General features: G+C 31.2%; 1 pseudogene; it reads left to right on the top strand.

The window, feature by feature from the left end:
- The first annotated feature begins 207 nt into the window (after positions 1-207).
- The window catches only part of LOC149532979 (uncharacterized), a 72,092-nt pseudogene continuing 58,235 nt past the window's right edge, over positions 208-14,064 (top strand).

Genomic DNA, 14,064 nt, shown 5'->3' with positions numbered 1-14,064 from the left:
TCAACAAAATAAAACACAAGTGGATGATTATTTTTTCTCACAATCTTGTCTATAATGTGATTCTAACCCTCATCTGAAAAGTTGATCCCGAGGAGGTTGTTTTTTTGCTTCTTTTAATAGGAATTGTTTTATAGTTGGGAGTGATTTTGGGGGCACGACAAGGACTTTTTATGTACCATTTTTTTTTGGAGATTTGAGTGTATGGAGATGAAGGTTGACTTAGGGTTTAAGCTATTTGGAAAGACAATTCTAGTAAGTGACAATGAGGATAAGAGCTCTATATTGGAGGAAGAGTGTGGGGATAATAATGAGATTGAAACTCTTGTGCAAGTTCCTGATAAGGAAAATAGTCAAGATAACATTATGAAGTCTGAAGTTGAAGGTCTACTTGATACAATCCTAGAAGTAATAGAAAACTTTATAAGAACCAATGAATCCACATAATGAACTTACAAAAAAAAACTATAAAAGACTCAAAGGAAAGAATTCCACTAGCGAAAATGAAAAATATTAATTTAAAAAATGGGAATGACGAGTAAGAATCTGTTTACAAATGGAAATGAGGAAAAGATGCCAAAGAAACTTGAAAATATTTTACCTTTCCCTCACTGTGATAGTTTATATACAAGATTCTTCTATTGTCGGAATTACAATGTAAGCCAACAACAACATTTTGGTGAAAATTGCCAAAGATAGTGGACTTCTAGAGGACCAATAAGGAATATTCGTGTACGTACCGGACAATGTAAGAACAAACATTCGGTTTCACATTGAAGGCATATGCTGATGATTGATAGTCTTGCAACTGCCAGAGTAGATGGTCTTGATCCTACCCACCACTAGGTAATGCCCACTGGACTTCTTTCGACATGAGCAACTTCTCAATTGCTGCTCATTCCTTTAAAACTAGAATCTACAGGAGGATCTATGCTGGATTTTAGACCAGATTCTCGTATTTGTAAATCTATGGCTATAACCTTTAATTTGGCAGATCAACTAATAACAGACATACTGGATTTCTTAAACAAAGATGGTGAAAAAATCAATCGGCAAACCAAAAAATTAGAAATGATAATTCATTTGGATCTTCAATTACAGGCAACACTTAGGCAGAAAAGGAAGACTGCACAAATAATTTTCATGATACCCATCTAGTGGATCAAATAGGCATGACGAGATGGTATGCTAATATTCCTCCTCAGGTCCTTTTTACGGAGGTCCCTGGCCATATGGTTGAACTTTTGGCTGGGGGGTCATGCTTTAGTAATTGCAGCATGAGGGTTCCCTAATGACATTTCTTATGCTTCTGAGAATAGTAATTTCAATAATGTTTCTTTAGGGGAAAGCATTCCTGTTGTGTGGTCAACAAGAATTCATCGTCGTTTTATTCTTGGAACTATACATAACTACAACAACAATCTTTCTACGTCTGAGCTAAGCACATGCTCTACTAAATTACTAAAGTCAAGAAAGTTTAGGTTTTATATTTGCATATTAATATGGCCCTGATATATTTTGATTAAAAAAGAAAAGAGAAAGTACAACACATGTGCATAAGGGAAGAGCTAAATAAACAATGCAGAGACATACCTCAGAATCTCCTTTTTCCAATCTTGGAGAATAGGTTTGCTCTACTAAATTACTAAAGTCTAGAAAGTTTAGGTTTTATATTTGCATATTAATATGACCTTAATATATTTTGATTAAAAAAGAAAAGAGAAAGTACAACACATGTGCATGAGGGAAGAGCTAAATAAATAATGCAGAGAGACATACCTCAGAATCTCCTTTTTCCAATCTTGGAGAATAGGTTTCTACTAAAATTTAGAGCATTCAAAAATAAAATAAAATGGAGTTTAAGGACAATTAGCCAATAGTAAAAAGGAGAGCATGGATGCAATCTAAAGTATTCTAGATAATAAGGGAAATGAGGAAAAAATCAATGAAATCGAGTCACATACCAATGCATGTCAGTGGTGTTTAGTAAGGAAGAAATCCTAATAATGCACTTGCACTATAGGATGAGCCATGGAATTTCACAACATTTCTTGTTCTTTCCTGGATGCCCACAATGTCTCTCACATACAATTATGAAAAACCTCAACAAGTTCTTACCCTTTCATTTTTGTTTTCTTGGAAATACTAATAAATTTTAGTATTTTCCCATGTGAGGAAAATTTTTCACAGGTGAGATTTGGTGTTTTGCATGGAATAATGTATACCATAAACTAATGTTAAATTTAAAGGGGCTTGTAAATCACTTTAAATTGTATTAAAGTTTCCTATTAAATGTTCTAATATATATCTTAATGTTTTTAAGTAGGTAATTCATTTCTTGGAAATGAATGGTTCATACTACATAGTTCAAATTTCTGATTCGTTGAACTAGGTTTTGGTTTGTTTATGTGTTAATGTAATGTCCCCATTCAAGATTATCGTTCAAACCATAGTTTATATTTGAAACAAGATTGAAATAATAACAATCAACTAAAAATACACTAAATGTTGATCATAACTTAAAGTGGCTAATATATATCATTTTCTACATCTTAGTACACCCAACTTGAATTTAGTATTGATTTCTCTAACAAGGTACAAGTATCAAAATATATAAGTGCTCAAGGATTGTGCTTGCTATTCTTGACATACTTTAATTTCACTCCATGATGTCATCTAACAAACCATTATTTTGATTGTTTGAATCCACATATACAAGAGACATAATCTATGAAAAGTCCAAAGAAGAAAAAATAAAAGTGAAAACAATAAAAAATTCTCAAAGTTAAACTCACACTTTAATTATAAAGGTCAAATTATACATCTTTCATTGGAAAATAGGTATCATCTTTGGAAATATGAACTAGACTAAAAAATAAATTGAGGGTACATAACTAAACTTACACTAGTAATATTGCTCATTTGGTGATTAAAAGTTGCTGCTAACAAATATCAATATGTTTTTGGTGATGCTAGCAATTGAGAATGTTGATGTTGTTCTTACATTGCTGAAAGGTCACGATGGTAAGCTTCTTAATGATTCCATAGGGAACCTAAATCTTCTAGCATGGAGTCATCTTGGTATAGGCTCATTAGCCATCATACCTTGTCAATAGAAAATATGCTACAATAATGATCCACAATTTTTTTTTTAATTAATCACATTCATAGGATCCATCATCCGCCATTGTTTTTTCCTCTCGCCTAATTCACCCTTCTTCTTTTCTTAACAAAGGAATATCCTAAATAATAATAAACCCTTTTCTTCAAAATACAATTTCATGGAGAAAATCCCCACTTAACTAGAAGGGAAATTATGATTAATATTATTTCTCAACCCTTTTTCATGCCAAAATTAAATTGTACAAATTCCCTCCCAATGAAAATGCATATATACCTACCTTCAAATATTTTATAAAATATAAAATTGACATGTTAATAAATATTTTTTCAATTACTAATCAATTATCAATATGTTTCAGTATGTTTTTAACTATCATATATAAATTAATAATTATTTTATTATGAATATTGGAATATTAAAGAATTGAGAATCCAAGTGAGCAATATAAATGAAGAGAACTAAATTAAGAAAATACTTATTAGTCCACCCATTTATTTACCTCTTAGAGAAAAAATGAATCAATTTGCAATATTGATCAAAGAGCCCAAAATAGTGAATAAAATCTCCCAAGCCATTTTAAAAAGTGTCATATGATAGGCCAACACTAGGGCAAATAATAACAAAAGAATTAACAATTTATGAGAAAGTTCGGCTAGTCTATATGTGTCAATTTGAGAGTGTAAGCTTGTGAAAAGCATCTGAGCAATATGCTATCAAGGGATGACAGTCATGAGATGAGGGTTTATGAATGCATCTACAACACAGGAAACTGAATCTATAAAAAAATCAAAAGATATCCTAGCGACAGGAACATTAGAAATGAAAATGAACAAAAAAATAATAATACAAACACTATAAATAATCTAATACAATAATTTACTAATATAAATCTGATATAGCTCTAATATTTTGAAGCTTTATGAAAGTATGATATCAACTTCAAAACATGAAAAAAGTTATTAGTAATCTACTTACTATTAAATGAATGATAATTTTATAAGCTATCTTACTCAACTATGATATTAATCTGATTTCAAACCTATTACTATGAACTAACTATTAATTTAAAATGAATCCTTATTCTATAACAAATCAAACATACCAAACTCAAGCTACAGAAATCAACAGTGTGAAATATAAAGTGATTTACAACATTAACAACCTCACTAGACATTCCAAGAGCGGGCCTTTTCTCTGGTCTACAAGGCGAGTGAACAAACTATACTATTTTATGTTGGGCTGATTAGCAGAATCATTGGTTTATTCCTCAACTTTTACAAAAGAAGAGTAATGATATATTTCAATCTACATATAGCTACTTATATACATGCAGCAAATAACAAATGTACAAGTTTAGACCTACTGTTAATAACTTACATAAACCTTGGGCATACATTATAGGCCAAAATAATTGCTGGTATAACAATAAAGCAACAGATTTCATAAACAATAACAATTTTGTTATGGTAATGATTCGCGTCCCACCATAATATCGATCTCCCAATGAAATGAAAGCTGGAAAGTAAATAGTTGTGCAGTATATATCAGCAGAGGCATGTCATGCCAATTTCTCCTCTGTGTGGCAGCTCATTCCAACAAATCGTACTTTTTTTGATCCATTATTTTGAGCCATGGTAGGTTCAGTTGTAATACACTACAAATATAGAGAAAATGGTGTGTATTCTATATAGATGATTCATGCAGGTGAGGGCAGAATATGTAGCATTTTGTTATTGTTTATAACAATATGATCTTCAACCAATATGGTTTTGAAACAATATGAAAAAATAGTTTGGAGTTTAGTGATCTTGTTTTCACATGAGACTATATTATCTCATCTCCTTGGAAGCAATAACCTCTTATGCTTAGTTGGATTCATTGCTGTCCACATGAGAATTCAGCTGAGCTGGAGAAGTTGAGTTGGTAATATGGTCATAACAACAACAAAGATAGAATAGACTTTGAAAATCGAAATCCAAACCCGTAATAGAAAAATCACATTTTAAAAATGACTTCTAACTTTTCCATCATGCATTTTTTGAAGATTCTTTTGCGAGGGATTGTAATTGGGCACATTCTGGACAATACCCATTTCTCAAAGTTTTGAGATTTGTCCATATCTATTTGCAAAAGGAGATGCAAAACTGGCTATCCTTATTTTTTGTCGGTAATTATTCCTATTAGGCTCTTTCTAAACATAATACTCTTGCAAGGAATAATGCTTTAAATTGTTGAAGAAATAATGAATGCTAATAAAATATAGAAATACATTTCAAAGTGGATGGAACTTTGTATTTCTGAAATAGCTACAAGAAGATCTGTAGGCGATGGGAACAACCATAACTTGTTAGATAAATACAATTTCATTTATTTATTCACATATTTTATCTAATAACTATATTAAATATTACTCATAAATATTCGATCATATGCAACATAGAAGGAGAAAATGGAATAGAAAATGGAATAGAAGATGGGGATTGAAATGAGTGTGAATGCTTATATGAAGGTTAAAATATGGTATAATTTGGGACATAAAATGCTCTCATCATTCCCCCCAACTTAGCTTATTGCATGTCCTCATGCAATCATTATGATCATTAGGTCTTTAGTTTTAACTGAAACCACTTTAGGTTTATGGGTTTTAGCTTTTTCTCCACCCTGAACCATGATAACTCATAGATGAACATAAATCTCTTTCTTTTCTTTACATGACAAGCTTTCTTCTTCTTCTTCTTCTTCTTTTCAATAGGGATATCTCCTTTAACTTTCATAAATCATTTTTCTTTTCTCTTTTATTTTTTATCTCTTTTCATTTTTATAGCATCATGGTTCAAAAGGTTTCATATAGGAGAATTTATCTTAATTTGCATAGGAGGAGTTTAAATGGGTAAAAGAGGAGAGATGAGAGATTAAACAAAGGCCTTTGTATGATGGATATAATGGATAGTATGATGGGTTTAGTAAGGATGACAGATGGAAGATAATATGGTGACAATCTTTCCCCAAACTTAAAGGTTGACCGTCCACAGGAAACAAGGAGAGGGTATGTCAAAGTGTTGCATAGTGATCAATATAATAAGCAATACAAATAAAGTTAAGAGATAAAATAAAATTGATTGTTTTACCAGCATGCATGTGTAGAGAGACCAAGGTTAGAATAGAGAGTAACTCAGCAATTGTCACGATCAAAATGGATGAATCATTAATAATGAATGAAGAGAGTCATCCAAAATTGCAACACCATAGAAGACCATGATCTGATGGAAACCATTGAAGAGAAGACCACTAGAAGGAACCAAACAATTAGCAGAGTGACTGCAATTGAAGGGGCCACCATCAGCAACTGAACTACTATAGATCATATAGGAAGTAGCACATTTCACTTGAAAATACTGCAACTAAATAGGCAACTCAAAGTATGGGCTATCAAAGATTTGAGGATCACATTGAGCCTCAAAAGTGAGTGACAAGAGGTGCCAAAAAGGAAATAAGCACTGAAACCAATGAGTGTTCCTGAAAAGAAGGATTAGCAGAAAAACTAGGAACACAAATTATTGCTTTTTTTTTTCAAATTTTTTTTTCTTTTTTTTTTTTTTTCATTTTTTCATTTTTTTTTCAATTTTTTTTTTCACATTTTGATAATGAAAAGTGACCATTGGCAAGCCAATTTTCAATCACTCACCGCTTAATGGTGCTATAAAAATAGTTTTCACAAATAAGGATTTATTTTGCAGTTAACATCTATCAGAAACTAGTTTTCAGATATTAACTGACCAACAATGCCCGAAGGTTTTCATTGTTGGATCTTTTATTGCTTTTTTTCTCTCTCTTTTTTTTTTTATTTTTTTAAAAATTTATTTATTTATTTATTTTAATTTTCAATAACTGCATAGAATGATCAAAGAAATGAAATCCTGACATGGATGATGAAAAATGATACTATCCAAAGCTTGAGTTTTGTCCATGACCTCATAGAAGAAACTGTTGAAACTTGATTGCATAATGAACTTGAAATGATCACCAAGAATAACCTCATCAAAATTTGAACCACAAACCAAAGGATGATGATTCTCCTATTTCTCTATGTTGACAGAATAAGATGACATCTCCTGAAGTTATGAAACCCTATTCTTGTGAAGCTTGGGAAATATCCATTGGATGAAAATGGAAAGTTGCAAGTAACACACCTTCATTACCAAATACATGAGTATGGAGTGAAAACCAATAATAGTCACCAATGTGTCCATAGAACTCCAAAGAGACACAACTCAAGGAAGGAGTGTAGTAGCTAGCACTATATTCAAAGTATATTCAGATGTGTTGTTGAATAATCATGAATCTCATAGTCCATGCTGCATATCTTCCTCCAATTGATAAATCACCAAAGACAAGAAATCTCATCTCAAGCTGTTGAACACCCTTTACCAAAATCTGCATGTGAACTTGAATAGTGAAGCACTAGTGAAATGGATATACACCATATAGCTAGCAAGCCCACACAATGTGAACAAAGCCAACATAGTGTGTTATGCAATGCTTGTATAAAGAAGCATCATCAACTAGTATTGATTCCAAGATTATCACACCACAACAAGGGACCTGTAACCATACTCTCGAAACCAAGCATATCAATTATAGTAAATAAATATCATCCATTTAATAACTCTATCATTAAATAGGTTATTTACCATTAAAAATGAGAGATAGAGTTATTACTATGAATAGATACTTGATAGAATGGATACATACAAATAAACTCTTATGTTTATTTAATAGTAACGCTAAGTAACACAAGAACACATACCTTGAATTGTGGAGATATCACATGTGGAGGTTTATTAAAAGGACCAATGAAGCTTAATTGAAATCATCCAAGATCCACAAGATTGGAGGGATTCCCCCCAACTTAACTTCATCATACAAGGTCATGAGATCATTAGGATAACCAAAGAAATTAGGTAACCCAAAGAGAGTAACACATCTTTAGAACTTTGTGTGTCTTTTTGAATGATAGATAAATCAAATAATTCAATGGATGTACTCCCAAATTAATTCTAGGTCATAAAAGCATAGGGAATTTGAATTATCCAAGGAATCAAGAAATGGATTTAGTGCTTGTTATGAATGAATGATCATTGTAAGATACAAGAACCAAGAAAGAAGAGTATGTGGATATTAATACCTTGATCCTTGTTTAAATAATCATCCATAGTTTATTCGGTCATGTTAGGACAATGAAAAGAATCAACAATAAGGAATAATGATCATCTAGTTTTAACATTTCAGCCATTAATGCATAGAATCCTGTATGACTGTGCTTAATCAATTATTGGTCCCAAATCAACAAGTTTATGAGGGATGCACATTTTAACCATAGGCCTCTAAATATCAATATGTTTAAGTACAAGAGTGATAAAATATATATATTGGAGGATTTGGCAACATATTTGTGAAATATGGGACATATATGGTTTAATATTTCTTATTGAATGATTAACATTAACACACATACTCATGAGTCCTTTAATTAAAATTGATGTAGGCTGAAGTATGGGCTCATTTGTGCATATTTGGAATTCACTAAGTGGAAAAGAAGAATAAATGTGATTATAATTCAATAAGTAATATTGTTCTTCTACTTTAATGAAACCAAAATCATATTCCTTAAGTGCATCAATATATTCCAATGTCAATTTATCAAATTCAAGCACATTATTAGATTGTATAGGGATCCTTGAAAGCTCAGTATTAAATGTATTTCCAACCACCTTATTATGAAATTTTTTATGAAACAATATAGTTGTCTTTGGTGGATAAGATGGAGTCCAATGTGAATATGGTAAGAAGTGTGATGTAGATAAAGTAGATGGGAATAAGAAGGATGGGTGAAATGAGGATGGTAAGGATGGATATGGTGGAATATAAGTGTGATATATGGGTTGTTGTGAGCATGCATGATTAAATTCATTGTGCATGCTAAGTGGAGAAGTACATTTTGAAGAAAAATGTTGGATTTGTAATGAATTAAAGTGACAATACATGTTACCAACATAATGCATACCTTGATCTTCTTGGGTTGGTACTTGAGATTGTTCATCCATTATAAGGAATACTTGGTCACTTCCTCCCTTACCTTGATAGGGATCACAAAAAAATTGTACCTCATTCACCACTTGCTCTTGATTGTTCAGGCATATGCATTGGTCATCTTTCCTATAGCAAAGAGAACAACAAGTGGTTAAATTAGCATCATCAAAATTACATTGCTCTAAAAATTCATCAATGATATCTTCTTGGTTAGCAATAAGGACAACATTTATACATACCTATGATGATGGAAGATCAATGTCTTTTATGATGCACTCATTAGGCAGAGAGGGTATTAAAACATCACCTTTGGTCAGCATCATTTCCCTAGCAAGTTCTTCATTTGTTTTTAAATTTGAAGGTGGGGGCTTGGGGGTGGTAGGCACCAGTGGGGTCAAGGGGTAATGCCCCTTGTGGGGTTTTGGGGTAGTGCCCAAGGTGCACTCGCACATTTTGCCTCTTGCATTCCCTTTAGATTTTGTATTTTTTAAACAATTTTCAACCAAAATTGATATACTTGAACAACATTGAAAAGGCATCATTTTTGACATTTTTCTTCAAAATCTCCTTATCTTTACCAATAACTCACAACAACATATGATAATATAAAATATAATTAACTTCTAAAGCAACTAATGTATCTAATTTCTAAGCCTACTTGCAAACTCTAAAGCAATGCATCTATATGATTTAACCAATGCAAATTAAGATTAATTTCATAAACAAGGCTAGCAGTTGCAAAAGCTTTCATCCTAATGCATTGTTCCTAATTCAAATCATCAAACTAACATACCTTTGACACCTTTCCCCAGCAATGGCACCAAAGTGATAGGCGAAACACTAGGGAAAATAATAACAAAAGAATTAACAATTTATGACAAAGTTTGGCTGGTCTATATGTGTCAATCGGAGAGCGTAAGCTTGCGAAAGGCATCCGAGCAATATGCTATCAAGGGATGATAGTCGTGAGATGAGGGTTTATGAATGCATCTACAACACAGGGAACTGAATCTATAAAAAATTCCAAAGATATCCTAGCGACAAGAACTATCACTTCCTAGCGACAGGAACATTAGAAACGGAAATGAACAAAATAATAATAATACTAACACTATAAATAATATAATACAATAATTTACTAATATAAATCTGATATAGCTCTAATATTTTGACTCTTTATGAAAGTATGATATCAACTTCAAAACATGAAAAGAGTTATTAATAATCTACTTACTATTAAATGAATGATAATTTTATAAGCTATCTTACTCAACTATGATATTAATCTGATTTCAAACCTATTACTATGAACTAACTATTAATTTAAAATGAATCCTTATTTTATAACAAATCAAACATACCAAACTCAAGCTACAGAAATCAACAATGTGAAATATAAAATGATTTACAACATTAACAACCTCACCAGACATTCCAAGAGAGAGCCCTTTCTTTGGTCTGCAAGGTGAGTGAATAAACTATATTGTTTTATGTTGGGCTAATTAGCAGAATCGTTGGTTTATTCCTCAACTTTTACAAAAGGATAATAATGATACATTTCAATCTGCATATAGTTTCTTATATACATGCAACAAATAACAAATGTACAAGTTTAGACCTACTGTTAATAACTTATATAAACCTTGGGCATACATTATAGGCCAAAATAATTGCTGGTATAATAATAAAGAAATAGATTGCATAAACAATAATAATTTTTTTATGGTAATGATTCACGCCCCACCATAATATCCATCTCCCAACAAAATGCCAGCTAGAAAATAAATAGTTGTGCAGTATATATCAGTGGAGGCATGTCATGCCAATTTCTCCTCTACATGGAAGCTCATTCCAACAAATCGTACTTGTTTTGATCCATTATTTTGAGCCATGGTAGGTTCAGCTATAACAAACAACAAATATAGAGAAAATGGTGTGTATTCTATCCAGGTGATTCATGCAGGTGTAGGCAGAATACATAGCATTTTGTTATTGTTTATAACAATATCATCTTCAGCCAATATGGTTTTGAAATAATATGGAAAAATAGTTTGGAGTTTAGTGGTCTTGTTTTCACATGAGACTATATTATCTCATCTCCTTGGAAGCAATAACCTCTTATGCTTAGTTGGATTCATTGCTGTCCACATGAGAATTCAGCTGAGCTGGAGAAGTTGAGCTGGTAATATGGTCATAACAGCAACAAAGATAGAATAGACTTTGAAAATTGAAATCCAAAACCATAATAGAAAAATAACTTCTAACTTTTCCATCATTCAATTTTTGAAGATTTTGTCGCGTGGGATTGTAATTGGGCACATTCTAGACAATACCCATTTCTCGAATTTTTGAGATTTGTCTGTATCTGTTCGCAAAAAGAGATGCAAAACTGGCTATCCTTATTTTTAGTCTATAATTATTCCTATTAGGCTTTTTCTCAACATAATACTCTTGCAAGGAATAATGCTTTAAATTGTTGAAGAAATAATGAATGGTAATAAGATATAACAATACATTTCAAAGTGGATGGAACTTTGTATTTCTGAAATAGCTTTAGGAAGATCTGTAGGCAACAGGAAGAACCATAACTTGTTAGATAAATACAATTTCATTTATTTATTCACATATTCTATCTAATAACTATATTAAATATTACTCATAAATATTCGATCATATGCAACATAGAAGGAGAAAATGGAATAGAAAATGGAATAGAAGATGGCGATTGAAATGAGTGTGAATGCTTATACGAAGGTTAAAATATGGTGTAATTTGGGACATAAAATGCTCTCATCATCATGTACCTAAGAAGATGCAAAGTGAAACCACAAGTAACATGAGAAACATAAGGTCCAAGGGCCATGAAAGAGTCGTGGAAGATAAAATTAACCTCATCCATAGTAAATCAACCTTAGAGAATGTGAAAAGAGAAAGTGCAATTGACAAATTATCCAGTCACTTACTTAGTGTCTTACTTGATAGTTTGTTTAGTCACTTTTTCTTAGGTGAGTAATTATTTAATCACTTATTTAGTAATTTATTTGGAAGTTTATTTAGTCATTTTCATTTGGTTGATCTTATGATTTTACCCAATGACCAAAGTATTCACCTATTTAGTCACTTATACCTATAAATTCTAATCAACTAGTGAAATGTGATAAATTTTAGTCATGCAACTAAAAAATTTAGTAGTCTGGCTAAAATTTTTAGTCACATAGTCAGATATTTGGCAAAATGTACTAGTGATCATTCTATTCTTGCATTCTCTCATCTCAATGATGGATCATAGAGTGCGATCCAAAATTTGGATGCTTATAAAAAAATACAATCGAATCAAGAAACAAATCAACCATTGATAATCATATTTTTCTATATCTCTATCTTCCTATAATCTCACACATTATTAAATGGAATAAGAAACATACAATAATTTTACAAAAGATCCATTTTTCATTTATATATATCCTTGCAGGTTTTTCTGAGAATCTTGTTATATCTAACTTATCAAAATTCTTGCACTTCATATGGAACACGTGTCACTTGCAACATATTAGATATTTTTCCATTTTTAGCACATGTCAAATCTATAATTTTGTAGGAACTAATAATCTAGTGCAAAAGTAAACCATTAATTAATTATCTTAATTGAATAAATAAATTCATATCTTTCATGCTTCAGCCATGCACAAAAGCAAGTACAAAATCATTAAGTGTAACACAAGTAGTATGCATATTATGCAATCATATCAATGTGAGCACTCAACTTACTAATCATATTAAATTATTCTTATTTTGACAATTTTTAAATGAAGGAAACATCAACAAAAGAGCATGACATACACAAGGAACATCCTATCCTTTCATGTCATAAATAATCAAAACTGGGATAGTCAACAATCAAACTAAAAATAAACATATATGAATATAGATTAAGCAAGTTTACTCATAGTTGTATGACCAAGGGTTACAACTAAGCATAGTGAACTCAAAGCCCTAGACTGGAACCCAAAGATTTGATACCATATGTAGAGATTGTGCTTAAACACAAGTCTCACATCATCAATCTCCATAAAATGCAAAAAAATCTGCAAAAGTCAAGGTCATTGAAAAGTCCACAATTATAATTTTCATTAAATTTAAAATAAATACATATGTCTATATACACACATATAAATATAGACACAAGAAGATACACATGCACACACATACATGGCTACATATACACACACATACAAACACAAGTATAAAGAAAAGAGATAAAATGATAAGTTCTGAAAGAGACCATAACTAGTTATAAGAATAACAAAATATTCTAATCATGATGACCAAATTGATAGGAGCCTAAGAAGCTTCTCAAGAATAGAAAAGAAAATATTATTAGAGGATTACTTTACCATTATATCACAAAGTTGTTAACATTTTCCAAAATATTTCCTAACTTAAAAGATACCCAATACAAAATTTGATGTTGAATGGTTACATCTAAGTCAAACCAACAATCCATCCCAACCAGATATGATGGTTCTTTTCTAATCAATCAATAATCAAACCCCCCAACTAAGATATATCCTAAATCTATATAAGGCTTGCATATATTGATCCAGGATGAGAAAAGCCCCATAATGACAGAAAAAAAATTAAAATTAAATAGCAAAAAAGGAATTATATTAATGAATCTAATGTTTGATAAATGCATTATTGCTACAAGTTTTGAAACATAAGCATTTAAGTTTGACTTTATCGTAGCATATATAATCCAACCATACAAAAAAATGTGAAATAGACAATTGGTACACTGATTTTAAACACTCTCTATTGAAAAATTAAAAATAAACTAAAAGCAACATCCTAAT

This window comes from Cupressus sempervirens, chromosome 10, assembly GCF_028749045.1.
Source record: "Cupressus sempervirens isolate cs-2001-9-10 chromosome 10, ASM2874904v1, whole genome shotgun sequence".
Classification (NCBI taxonomy): domain Eukaryota; kingdom Viridiplantae; phylum Streptophyta; class Pinopsida; order Cupressales; family Cupressaceae; genus Cupressus; species Cupressus sempervirens.
Note: the sequence above shows the minus strand (reverse complement) of the source record. Positions and strands in the feature narration are given on the sequence as shown.